Raw genomic sequence first — 13651 nt, 5'->3', positions numbered from 1 at the left:
GCTATATGCAAATATCCATTTCAGTGCATAAAAAGAACTCACAAAGGCATCAACTCCTCACTTTGAAAATGGGTCTAACCTATGATCCAGCAATTCCATGTGTAGGTACAGGTCCCAGAACAGGGTTTACCCAATTCTTAGTGGAAACGGGGGTCAGAGGATCACTTTAGTAAATTGCAACCAGGATATTTTTTTAGACCAGCCTAAACTGGATTATACCTGAATACAAAATAAGGGTCTCATTTTGAGGAACTTTTATTCCACATATATGTGCGCGCACACACAAACGTAGCCTGTGCATGTGCTGGGTTTACATGTAAAGTATGTCCTTAACTGTGGGTGTAGCCAAAATATTTTGAAAAACTGCTATCTTAGAGAAATTGTATGTGAGTGTAGGAAATGGGTAAGGACACTCACTGAAGCATCGTTTATAATGAAAGTGCAAAATTCAAAGCAATCTAACTGCTCAACAAGAGAATGGTGGTCTGTTCACGAAACACTATAGCAAAGAGCAGTTAAAATGAACGGACTAGAGCTATGTTGCTGAAATCTAATGCTAAATTAAAAAAAAAAAACAAGTCGCAGAATATATACAGCGTGTTTCCTTTCATTTAAAGATTTCAAACATGCAGAATGTACGCAGCAGCCACAGCTGAAAGATGTAGGTGTCTACAGAAGACGTAGGCAAGTCTGCAGGTTTAAGGCAGCATTTATCTTGGGGGCAGGAGGAAGGCAAAGAGAATCAAGGAGGAAGCCACATAGTACTCAACTAGGTCTGAAGTGAGCTGGTCAAAACGTCAGGATAGCCCGGGACTCAATGGTGGCACACAGGTTTGTTACTGTGTTGGTCCTATGCTTTTGTTGATTTAAAAAGAAATGTATTTGTAGGGGTGTCTGGGTGGCTCAGTCAGTTAAATGTCCAACTTTTGGTTTTGGCTCGGGTCATGATCTCGCGGTTCGTGGGTTCAAGCCCCCTGCATGAGGCTCTGCGTGGGCAGTGTGGAGCCTGCTTGGGGTTCTCTGTCTCCCTCTCTCTCTGCTCCTCTCCCACTGCTCTCTCTCGAAATGAGTAAACAAACATGAAAAAAACGTATTTGTCAGTCACATGTACTCACCAAGACCAGACAGCTGACGGGTGGTAGGGCCACCTGGAAGAAACCCAGGGCAGGACACTAGCTCCCAATCCGGTTGTCTTTCCACACAGCTCCCAGTTCATGATCTGTTTGCGAGTGAAGGTTATGCATCATTTCGGTCCTTATCTACGTAATTTCTTTTTACCTGAGAGATACTGTTCCCTGCAGCCCACCAAGGCCACATCTGCTCTGGCCAGAAATAGCACAGAGTGCACTATGTGAAGCTGAGCGGCTGATTCATAGTTTGCATCTTGGCTCTGTTTTCCAGCCTCGCTCGTGCATTGCAAAAAAAAAAAAAAAAAAAAAAGAAAAAAAGGTAAGCCACTGAAAGGTCAGTAGAGAGATAATCTAAACAAAAAAGTATAAGCAAAAAAAAAAAAAGAGAGAAAGAGAGAAACACAAAGGGGGGAGGGAGAATCAGTTCTGTGTGAGGAAATACACAAATTCACAGGTAGCGATCAAATTAAAGAATATTATTGAGAAACCTTAAGCAAACAGGGGATGTATTTTAGATGACAGGACTAACTTGAAACAGTACCCTTTTTACAGCCTTTAGGCATGAATACACAATCTAATAGCAGTGGGTTCATTAATTTTTTTCCTAGTCTACAAAAACCAGACGAAGGATACCTTGCCAAGGACCGGAGGATCGTACGCAGCGATTGATCGTGCTTTGCAAAAGTTCAGGGCACTGGTTTTTATCACTGGATCTTTCCTACTCTTCAAGTTACATAAGAGGCTCTGACTTCTCTTTATTCTGTAAGCAATATAATTCCAGGCAAGCTTTAGCCTCTCCGGTGGGTGAGCCAGAAACTTCTGCTGTTGGAGGGGTGACAGTGACAGAAAAAGAAAATACCCTTGTAGTAGAGGGCCTGGAAGAGATCACTCTCCAGAGTCAAGCTGTGAACTGCACATGACTGTGTCTTCTAGATACTTCTCACCCTGGGATGTCTACCAGTCATCAGGAACTGTGAACACACTCTTCGTACCGCTGGAGAAAATGCAGAATTCTGTAGCAGAGTTGCTTCTGTTGTGTGGAGAGCAAATGGGGGCAACAATGGACATTAACCGAGCACTTGCTTTTTCTGAATGCTTTACCTCTTTCACCTACCTTCCCAGGAAGGTACTTCTGCTAGCCCCATTGTATAGCTCCGAAAATTGAGGCAGGGCAAGGTTAAGTGATGGATGCCTCCAGTCACCTGAAGTGCTGGAACTGAGCCCGCTGGTTCTAATGGACTGGGCTTTTACATGCCACACTGTGTCCAGGAGGGGGCATTTAACCAAGCTATTGAGATGACAGCACCAAGTTACGTTAGGATCCGTGGGGGCCCTGCCTCAGATCTGGGGGCTGGAAGAGAGAAGTGTCCACCCGCCAAGGTAAGGGGTGGTTCACTATAAGTCACAGCCTCTCCTTAGAGCTCTAGCACCTGAGAACACCGGCTGTGCACCCCATGCTGCCTGAGTTACGGCTAATTTCTGTTTTGCCCCTCCCCCACCAAGGACAAAAGTAGAGATGGACTTGGGAGGACCATTAAATAAAAACCAAGCTGGAGTTGAGTTTTGCCACCCACTAACTAAATGGATTCATCCCCCTCACTTTCCTGGCCTGTGAAATGAGGAAATGGCCACCGCATAGGATGGGAAGTCAAACCAGACAGAGGCACGGGGAGCTTTATACACGGCGTTGATGATGCGTGAGGTTGTATTCTTTGTTCCCTTAAGTCACGGCGAATGTTACAACAAGACGCTGTAAACATCTGAGAAAGATGCTTGTGGGTCCCAAACAGTCTTCCTCCGTAGTGTGAATATTAACCTTGGTCGGGCCATTCCCCCTTTATCCCCATCTATCAGAGGAGGGGTATTAATCACCAAAGTGTCTTTCAATTTTGGTATTTTGGGATTGGTCCCAGATCTAGGAGAGGTGAACCAGGTTTCAAAATGGTAGTTTGGGCACTTCCTCACCAGCTTGCCCTCCTAAGGTGAACAGTCATCACAATCCTGGGGTCCCGCTAATGACACAGGGCCCTGGAGGAAACTTAACAGCCCAGGGAGACTGCGAGAGTGGTTCTCACTGCCCCCAAGTTCAAGTGTTAGAGAAAAGAGAACTGGATTCTCTACCAGAACTAGGTGAATATCTGGTTCCTCAGGCAACCTGCCACTTTTGTTCTGGATACTGACAGATACATGAGGTCCGGAGTGCAGTGCAGGAGGACCTGTGAGGAAGCTTCTAGCCCTGTGACCTCAGGGGACTGCTTTACTGATAAGTATCCCTTGAAAATGATGTCAGGTCTGGTTAAGTGTCCGACTTCGACTCAGGTCATGATCTCGCAGTTCCTGAGTTCGAGCCTCACATCAGGCTCTGTGCGGACAGCTCAGAGCCTGGAACCTGCTTCAGATTCTCTGTCTCCTTGCTTTCTGCCCCTCCCCAGCTCATGCTCTGTCTCTCTCAAAAATAAACTGGGATGGGAGATGGGAAGGGAAGGGAAGGGAAGAAAATGATGTCAGGTCTGACCAGCCATGGCAGGCTGGGAGCCACAGCTGGTGGGGAGGGGAAGGTACCAGGCTTCCTACTTCTCTGCATTGGCCTTTCCACAGGGAAACGTCCAGTGTGGTGACGGTAATTCGAGGTGACTGTGGCATGGCCCTGAAGCAGCTATGAGCCCTCTGGATGCTATGCCAGTCTCTCCAGAATGGGGTGGACCCCGTTCCAAAGGAAGTCGGGCCCCCGGGGAGCCTCAGTGCTGTGGCCAAGCACAACGGGTCCATTCTCGAAGGGAAAGGACAGCAGTCACTCTGATCACAGTCTATTACACAGACCCTCCCCAGCCATCCCATCCCCCGGGCTCTCACAGCCTGAAGCAGAGGCAATGGGAAAAGTCACCTGTGCCACAGGAAATCCTGGCGGCAGGCTTGAGATGTATCACAAGCCCGAGAATCCAGCGGCCAGAGGGGTTGGCAAGAGATGAACACGGGCAGCCCAGGGGACCCCTGTTAAGGATGCATTCTGTGTCTCTAGCAGACATGCTTGCTCCTGCCCAGGACTCTGCACCAGCATCCCTCCCGAAGCCTGGGTCTCTTCTCACACGGCGGGCTCCTTTCTGCAACTCAACTTTCACTTCAAATCTCACCATTTCAGGCTTGCCACGCACACACCGCCTATAAATTCCCATCGTGACACCCCTTTCCCGTTTCATACAGCACCTCCCGCTTCCTCAAAGGACTCCCTGGGTTTATGATTCTTGTTTAGTGCCTGTTTTCCCTTTAGAATGTCAGCTTAATGAGAGTCAGCACCTTCTCTGTCTTCTCCAGTCTATCCCCAGTACCTGGAAAAACACCTAGTAGATAGCAAGGGATCAATAAAATCAGTACAATTGGTTAATTAACGAGTTGATTAATTCTATCTAGGACAGGTGTTCCGGGTTCTGCAGCCGTGGTGAGATCTCAAGGCTCCAGATGGCTTTTGTAGACAGTTTTGACTCTCTCTCCCTTAAAGATCTGAGACTCCTGCTCTGATCATGGGGACTTGGCTCCCACCATCTGTATTTATACTAACTAATTTTACACCTAGAAATGGTTTTGGTTGCAAGTATATTAGGTAAAGTGTACTGTGATTTCAAGCACCAGGGTACCATTTTTCTCAAATAAGCACAAATCAGGAGGTGTTCGGTCCAGCGTCACTGTGGCGGCTTCGCTGTAGAAGGACCTTGCTCTTTCTCCTTTGCACCCTCTGTTCCTAGCACACAACTTTCATCCGGTGCTTGTCACTTCCTGGTCTCAACATGGCTGCTGCATCGCCAGGCATTGGGTCCAAATGCCAGGGACGGGGCAAAGCAAAGGAAGAAAGAGCCATGTCCCATGATTCTATTGCTCCTTTTTATTGAGAAGACAAAAGCTTTTCCGGCATCCGTATCCAGCCTCTTTCTATTTACATCTCCTACACTAGTCTTGGGTCACATGGCCACCCCTAGACCAGTTACTGACAAAGGGAAATTACATTACTGTGACTGGTTTAGACTGTCACCATTCATCCCCTGGGGCTGGAGAGAGGACAGATTTCCCTCACGATCAAAGTATTGCCACTCTCTCCCAAACAAACAGATGTGTCATAGCTAAATGGACCAGAGTGGACGTTTACCCAAAATGAGAGCTGAGCCTCACAAAAACAGAGTCAAAGGCAGATCCCTGGAGCTCTCCTGCTTCTGAACTTTCTTAAGATGTGGCTGTTCAAACTGTTTCAATTCCATCATGTGCTCAAATACCTACCCAAAATATTTTCTTGTTTCCTTAAGCTAGCTCAAAATCACTTCTGAGGGTCTGTGTTGTAGCCGCATCTAACTATGAGCATCCTGCCCAACCAGGCTGGGGTGTGTGGCTGCTCTAAGACATCCGACAATCTATTCACACCTCCTTCAACCACGTCGCAGCCCTTTATACCCAACACTCTGCGCCTCAGGAGGTGACCCAAACACTTAGACATGATGTCATCAGCCTGACAACCTCCTTCTCCCCCTCTTCACCTTCAGGCAGCTCTGCTGAGGTCCCAAGTATCCAGGGAGGCCTGCTGGGTACATAAGGCCTGCCTTATGTCTGAGGGGTACCAGGCTATTCAGTGGTACCCACCCTGACCAGAGAAGGGACAGAACTGTGAGAGGTCACATCACAAATCTATGACAAAGGCCACAAACACTTCACGCCTTCTGATTGTTATCCCAATACTTTTTTCTTTTGTAAGCCATCTGATTATCCAGTCCACACACACACATACACACACACACACACACACACACACACACACACACACACACACAGTCATCCACACCCTCACAATAAAGAAAGAACCTAATGAATGAAAAGCCTGGCCAGCCCAGCCTAGTGTTCCATCCCCGCCAACAGCCACAAGGAATCTTTTGTGGGCGAGTATAAGGACTGTCACACGAGTATCTACAGGGATATCTCTGCAAAGCTCTTGCTCGATCATCTACGAACTTATCTACATTCTTTTCCAGTATATACATGGTGCTTCAATAGATCTCTTCAATTACGTAAATCGTAGACAGTATTTCTCAAAAATGTGTCGTGTGCAACTTATAGGTTTTACGTAAACAAATGGTCCCATGATCAGATGACTCTGCAAACACCTGATTAAAGACAGTTAAACGGCTTCTTCATCACAAGGCATCACAAAAGCCTTCAATATTCCAGTAGGCATGATGAGTCAACTCTTGGTTCTGGCTTGGGTCATGATCTCACAGTTTGTGGGTTCGAGCCCCATAATGGGCTCTGTGCTGCAGTGCAGTCTGCTTATGATTCTCTTTGTCTCTCTCTTCCCTTCCCCTCTGCTCTATCTCTCTCAAAATAAGTAAACATTAAAAAAAATATTCTGGGGTGCCTGGTTAGCTCAGTCAGTTAGGTATCTGACTTTGGCTCAGGTCATAATCTTACAGTTTGTGAGTTCAAGCCCCGCGTCAGGCTCTGTGCTGACAGCTCAGAGCCTGGAGTCTGCTTTAGATTCTCTGTCTCCCTCTCTCTCTGCCGCTCCCCTACTTGTGCTCACTCTCTCTCGCTCTCTCTCAAAAATAAACATTAAAAAAATTTAAAAAATCCCAATATGCATGATGAATAGCTAAGAGTGGGGGTGTAGAATATGACATCTTCCAAATTCATTTAAACACTGAAATTTTTTCCCTTGGTATATTTTGAAAGGCTGGTGATGCTTTGGGAAACACTGAGAATCAGTGGGATATAGAGGGCAAGTCCTAGAAACTACTACCTCTTTTCAGTGCCAAGAGGCATATTCTGTGACTTGGTTAAGTAGGCTTTGTTCAAACCTAGGTATACCCCTTGTGAAGGTCCTAGATAGTTAGAATGGCCCCTTAGTCCACTGGGCCAGAGTCATACATCACCGTTGCTGCCCTGGGTGAAAAGCACCCTGGTCTAGAAGGGAGGACATCTGAGCTGATGATGTTTTTTTCTGTTTCAAAATGAGCATGGTGGGCCACATCACAACAGGGAAAATGTGGTCATTATGGAAGAGTCCAGCATCCTGCCATTTTTCTTCTGTTCCGACCTTTAACGAAAGCAATTGTCATTAACGCGAGCCACACCGACCTTGGTGACACAGAACACGAACTAAAAGCTTTTAAGTTTTTATTGTTATTTTTTAATTTGTCTTGTTTAGATCTGCCTTCTCTAAAAGACCACTTGGCAAAACATAACAAAAATATCTTGCCTACAAATGTGCAAACACTTCCCTAAGATATCTGGCAACAACGTGGCTCCCTCATAACATTTAGATGCTTTCAGCATCTTGACACTGACAAAAGGATGTTAGGAGAATTAAATGCAGGGTTGGCAATGGTTCTACCAAAGCCTCGTCATGGGACCTCCAGAAGGAAAGTTTGCTCCCTGGAAGCCTTTGCTCCAGAGACCGAGAGATCCACATCAAAGAGGAAAATTACTGGACAAACACATTCATCATCACAGTGTGATAGTATCAGCTGCAGTTTGTGGAACAAGTCTGGGAGAACTTCATCTCTCGCTGAAAAGGTTCAACACCATCAGCCACAGAATACTAAAGAATTCATTGCTTACCCCCAAGATGATTCTTTTTGGGCCGTGTTAATAAGCATCCTCACTCCTCTGAACGTAACTCGACCTGATATTCTCCTAAACTGAATCACTTGAAAGGTCTGAGAAGATGGAAGCTTCTGACCACACCCCTGTATCCTGCCTCTGTGCAAAAAGCAAACATCTCCTCCACAGGAATGACAATATGAAAGGGCACGTGGTGCAAGAGGGGAAGAAACAGACAAGGGCATCAGAAGACCGAGGTTCTAGCTACTGTTTAGGCAGCTCTTGTAATGGGGTGAATTGTGCGCCCCCAACCCCCTCCACCCCGATTCCCATGCTGGAGTCCTAAACACCAGCACCTTGGAATGTGACTTCATTTGGAAATAGGGTCTTTATGGAGGTAATCAAGTTAAAATGAGGTCATGAGGATGGGCCCTACTCCAGTCTGACTGATGTACTTGTAAAAAGAGAAGATTGGACAGACACACCTTTCCTTCTAGATGTCCTGTGATGAGGCTTTGGTAGAGCCGTTGCCAATCCTGCATCTAATTCTCCTCAAATCATTTTGTCATGATGATGTGACTAAACATGGGGAAAAGACAGCCATTGACAAACCCAAGGAGGGACACCGGGAACAGCTTTGTCCCTTCTCGCCCTCAGAAGGACCCAATCCTACCAACACCTTGATGTTGGACTTCTAGCTGCTGCAAGTGGGAGACAATAAATTTCTGTTGTTTATGCCACTCGATATGCTGTCCTCTACTATGGCAGCCCCAATATACGAACACAAGCTGTGTTCTCAGCAAAGTCTCCCATCTGGGTCTCAGTTTCCTCTCCTATAGCATTAGGGGGCAAATGACCTTTGAAATTGCTTTTATCTCTAAAGGTTAATGATCAAGGATGAAGGCGCCCCTCACCAATTCCCCTGAGGGGTCATCACACACTATCTTTGGAGAAAAGTTTCCCTCGTACCTACGGATCAATGAATATACAGGCTGAAACTATCTCTGACAGTCTGGTGTGGCCATCCTAATTTTATTTCAGTAATGGCTTTGGGAAGCAAAATGAGGAAGAAAGGAGGCTCAATGTAACTCCTAGAAAAGGCCACAAACTTATAAATGTATATCTTTTTACAAGACATTCATCAACAGGAAAACTTGGCTTGTGACAGATTTTTGGGGAGGTGCTGGGGTGGGCTCACATGAAAAGATCAGTAACGAACGAATGCTGGTCATGAAAGGAAACATGTTCTAGGCAGCTTCCAAGAGCTCCTATCCTGTTCTATCTCACCCATAAAACAAGGTAATGACAATGACTTTCTGCAACATTTATCAGTCTCTCATCAGCATGTATCCTGTTGGATTAAATCCTGAGCTATTAATGCATCTTCAAAGCCTGGAATATAGTATTAATGCCAGAACTGTAATGGGTAAGAAGACTGCTTTGGCAACTGAAATTGCAATTCCAAATGCTATTAAACAGACCTGATGTCCCAGTTCCCCATCTCTTTCCCTCACTGAGTAGACACTCTCCTGCCAGTGGAGTACCAAGATAAGCATTCTATGCAGTGATTTTGTCATTGTTAACCAGGGCGACCTTCTTAAGCAGCAGCTAAATGGCTGGTTTAGCGTCCACTCTATTAAAACAAAAATCAACCTACCAGACAAACATAAACCCGGCATTTATTTAAGTGAACTGTGCTTTTATTAGTTAAGGTCCCATGACTCCTGCTCAGGTTCAGTCATTTGCCAGAACTCAGGAAAGCTCTCTACTTTCTATTACCGTTTTATCATAAGGGATGTAACTCAGGAAGAGCCAAATGGAAGAGGTGCATTGGGCAAGGTACAGAGGGACAGTGGTGAGAGGTGGGGGATCCAGAATTTCTATAGCTTCTGAGTGCCCACCCTCCCAGCAAATCAATGTCTTGACCAACCTCAGAGCACCTCTAGCCTCATAGTGTCGGAGGCTATGAGGCTCCGAATTGGAAACTCTAGTTTCGGATTTCCTAAATCACAGGCCACTGGGGATTGAATTAAACCTCCAGCCCCTCTCTTCTGCCTGGGGTTGGAGGCCAGGCTGACGGCTGGAGCTCTCTCACTGGTGGGTTCCCCCCCCCCATGCTATCTAAAGACCCGTCTTTAGTCACCTCTTTAGCACACAAAAGACACTTAGCACTCAGGAAATTCCAAGGATTTTAGTATAGTGATGCCAAAGGAATGCAATTGCAAGGATTTTAGGAGCCCTGTGCCTAGGATGGGGACAAAGACCAAATATATTTGTTTTCATGCCACATCGCCACAACCTACCATACTGTCTGGTGCATAACAGTTACATTTGCTAATGAATGACGTAGTTTCAGCAAGCCACTCTGGAGTTCTTTTCCCTTCTTTCATTCCTTCCTCCTTCCCTCCCTCCCATCCATCCTCCCTCCCCCCTCCCTTCCTTCCATCCATGCTTCCTCCCTCTCTCTCTCCCCTCCCTCCTTCCTTCCAAGAGAGTAGTGAAATTTTTAAGCCAAAACTATACATGCTTTAAGATTCTCCTTCCCCTTTTAGTTGGGTATTCTAAAAAGACAAACCCTGATGGGCTTCTACAACCATAGGGCATTTCATGCCTCTGACGTCTCCAGCCCTGGAAAACTCAAAGGAGAAACAACCACAAAGACTCCGTAGAGAAGGAACCAAACCTGCTGATTGACAGTCTGTTCTCGTCTCCTGATTTCATACCTTCTTTTCACTTTCACAAACGACAGTGCTGCTGCCCTAAAGGGATGCAGGAAGGTAGGGTTGGACATTTGCCGGGGCTGCTGGAAGGTTTCTTGCTTATGTCATATGTTGTGCAACACGCCATCAAAAGGACTTCATATTCTGGATAGGTTCCCAGTGATAGGAGTCCCACCTTATGCTTTCAAAATCCCAAGCGATCAGCGTTTTACTTGTCGTAGGGACAACTGGGTTTCTGCCAAAGGAAAATCTGAACCCCAGGATGAGGAAAACACGGACTGGAGTAGGGCTATCTTATATGCATCGGGGCATCGGGGTGGCTCCGTCAGCTAGGCATCCAACTCTTGATTTCGGTTCAGGTCATGACCTCACAGTTCCTGAGGTTGAGGCCCACGTAGGGCTCCTTGCTGACAGTGTGGAGCCTGCTTGGAATTCTCTCTCTGCCCACCCCCCCCCAAAAAATAACTAAGTAAGTAAGTAAGTAAGTAAATAAATAAATGAATAAATGCATTCCCAGAGAAAACAAAAGTGAAAAACACACAAAGGTTCCTTCAGAGCTAATATGCTTTGAAAATTGGAGTGAAATTTCAGTTGTTTTTTTTTTAGAGTGTGTGTGTGTGTGTGTGTGTGAGAGAGAGAGAGAGAGAGAGAGAGAGAGAGAGAGAGAGAGAGAGAGAATCTGAAGCAGGCTCCATGCTCAGCACTGAGCCCAACACAGGGCTCGATCCTATGACCCTGGGATCATGACCTGAGCCAAAATCAAGAGTCAGTTGCTCAACCAACTGAACCACCCAGGAGCCCCTTAAATTCCCTTTTAAAAGAGGGTTAGGATAAGGGTGTTGAAGTCTTCCATCCGTCATCAGAGCTGGCTCTCAATCTGATGGAGTGTTAGGCTTCTCTATAGTTAATAACAGCCTTCTAATCTTAACAAAAATGAAGCTGAAGTCTAGGACCAAACTCTGAACTCTCAAGGTAAACAGATGTGCATGGGGTATTTTTCGAGAACATGGTTAGCCCCATTCACACACCCAGGGCCCAACTTCCTGTGGAAGTGTTCCCTTCAAACCTGAGCAAAAAATACAAATGGGGCTCCTGAATTTCCTTACCTGAGTGTCCTCTCTGGCCCCTACATCCTCTGGGCACATGACAGCGGCATACCGTATCATCACTTCCAGCACTGATAACAAAATGCATCCAGGACCAGATGGTGATACTCAGCTTGCACAGGTTTGCTGGAGACAGATACCTGATACTGGAAGGAAATGTCCCAGGCAGTTGTTCCAAAGCCAGTGGATCATCCTAAAGGTCTTAGAGGGGAGAGGTAGCCAGGAACAACCAGTGAGTCTTTGAAAGAAGGACAGTGAGAGAGAACAGGCTCACCCAAAGGGCACAGAATCCTATCTAGAAGTGGAGCCCAGAGATCTTTTTTAAGCCACACCCCCCCCATCACACAAGGGAAAAGAGGCAAATTAATTATTTATCTTTAAAAATATTTTTTTAATGTTTATTTATTTTTGAGAAAGAGAGAGAGACAGAGCACGAACAGGGGAGGGTCAGAGAGAGGGAGACACAGAATCCTAAGCAGGCTCCAGGCTCCGAGCGGTCCGCACAGAGCCCGACGCGGGGCTCGAACTCACAGACTGTGAGATCGTGACCTGAGTCGAAGTCGGACGCTTAACTGACTGAGCCACCCAGGTGCCCCAATTATTTATCTTTAATATCTCTAAAGAATACTCATCTAGATTGGGTACAGTGGACTTACACGGGGAACATTGTGAAAATATACGTGTGCAAGACCTTCCCTCCCCAACCACCCGCCCCACCATTCTGGCAAACCCTATGTGGGGGCAACCTATGCATTTTGTAGGGGCTCCCAGGACTTTCTGATCCTCCCTCCTCCCTGACTTACCCCCAGTTAAGATCCACTGAGCGTTAGTTTGCTATTACACTCAATTACTAGAAAGAAATATATTTGGGTCACATATCTTAATTCCCTGCTGACATACCTTAATGGAATTAATATTTAACAATACACACTTGACTTAGATCAGAAATGCCTTACAGAGGTTATCTACTTGAATTTTACATCGTTACGCCTTCTGGAAAATCAGTTTCAGTCATCTGATACATTACCCAGCATCCATTACAGAAACCCTTCCCCAAATTGCCTGTCTGACAAAAGATGGTCCCTCCCAGCAGAACATGTCTGTCTTTCTAACAGACAATGACAAGATCATGCAAAGCATCTGCCCTGGTGCCTTAGCTGCTAGAAAACAAGACTTTTTTTTTTTTTCTTTTTTAGCAGTAACTGTATACACTGGCAAGGATCCTTAGAAATGGCTTATAAGGCAGGGCTGTTCAGTAGAACTTTCTATGGTACCACAAATGTTCTTTGTCCACATTGTCCAGGTCAGTAGCCAGTAGGGACATGTGGCTACTGAGTGCTTTTAATATGACTGGTGTGGTTGCAGAATGAATTTTCAATTTTAAGTAGCCACATGTGGCTAGTGGCAATATTGAACAGCATTGTTGCAGGGCCACTTTTAAAATTTAAACTTGGGGCGCCTGGGTGGCTCAGTCAGTTAAGCGTCCAACTTCAGCTCAGGTCGTGATCTTGAGGTTTTTGAGTTCGAGCCCTGGGTAGGGCTCTGTGCTGACAGCTCAGAGCCTAGAGACTGCTTCGGATTCTGTGTCTCCCTCTCTCTGCCCCTCCCACATTCTCTTTTTCTCTCTCGCAAAAATAAACAAACATGAAAAAAATTTAAACTTATAGTTAATACTTACACATGGTAAGACAAAAGCAAAGTATTATAGTAGTTTCAACTTCGGAGCCAATGTTAGGTTTACATTTTAAGAGTGTCATTGACTTTCAGTAATATTACAATTGACCCTTGAACAGCAGAGTTACGGGGGCAGAATTTCCACACACTCCAAAATCCTTCAGCAACTTCTGACTCTCCCAAAACTTGACTAGTCAACAGAAGCCTTATACAGATAACATACACAGTCGATGAACACGTATTTTATGTTATCTATGTTACAGATAGATAAAGCTAGTAGCTTTATAGATCTATCGATTGATCAATAAATAAAATAAGCTAAAGAGAAGAAAATGCTCCTAAGACAGTCATAAGAGAAAATACATTCACAGCACTGTCCTGTGTTTACTGACGACATCCACGTATAAGTGGCCCCGTGCTGTTCAAAGGTGAGCTGTATTTGAAT

General features: G+C 45.6%; 1 long non-coding RNA gene across 14 annotated transcripts in view; it reads right to left on the bottom strand.

Annotated features, from left to right (window-relative positions):
* Positions 1–13651, bottom strand: part of LOC109493699 — a 90273-nt gene that overhangs the window by 55306 nt on the left and 21316 nt on the right. For 11 of the 14 annotated variants that reach the window (XR_002737800.2, XR_006588535.1, XR_006588537.1 and 8 more), the window contains 3 exons: positions 11533–11733; positions 1764–2160; positions 1116–1219 (listed from right to left, as the gene is read on the bottom strand). This is a non-coding gene — a long non-coding RNA (uncharacterized LOC109493699). The remainder of the gene's footprint in view (positions 1–1115; positions 1220–1763; positions 2161–11532; positions 11734–13651) is intronic. The other 3 variants (XR_006588534.1, XR_002737803.2, XR_002737801.2) reach the window with 3 other exon arrangements.

The sequence above is a fragment of the Felis catus genome, chromosome D4, assembly GCF_018350175.1.
Source record: "Felis catus isolate Fca126 chromosome D4, F.catus_Fca126_mat1.0, whole genome shotgun sequence".
Classification (NCBI taxonomy): Eukaryota; Metazoa; Chordata; class Mammalia; order Carnivora; family Felidae; genus Felis; species Felis catus.
This window is presented reverse-complemented; position numbering and strand designations above follow the sequence as displayed.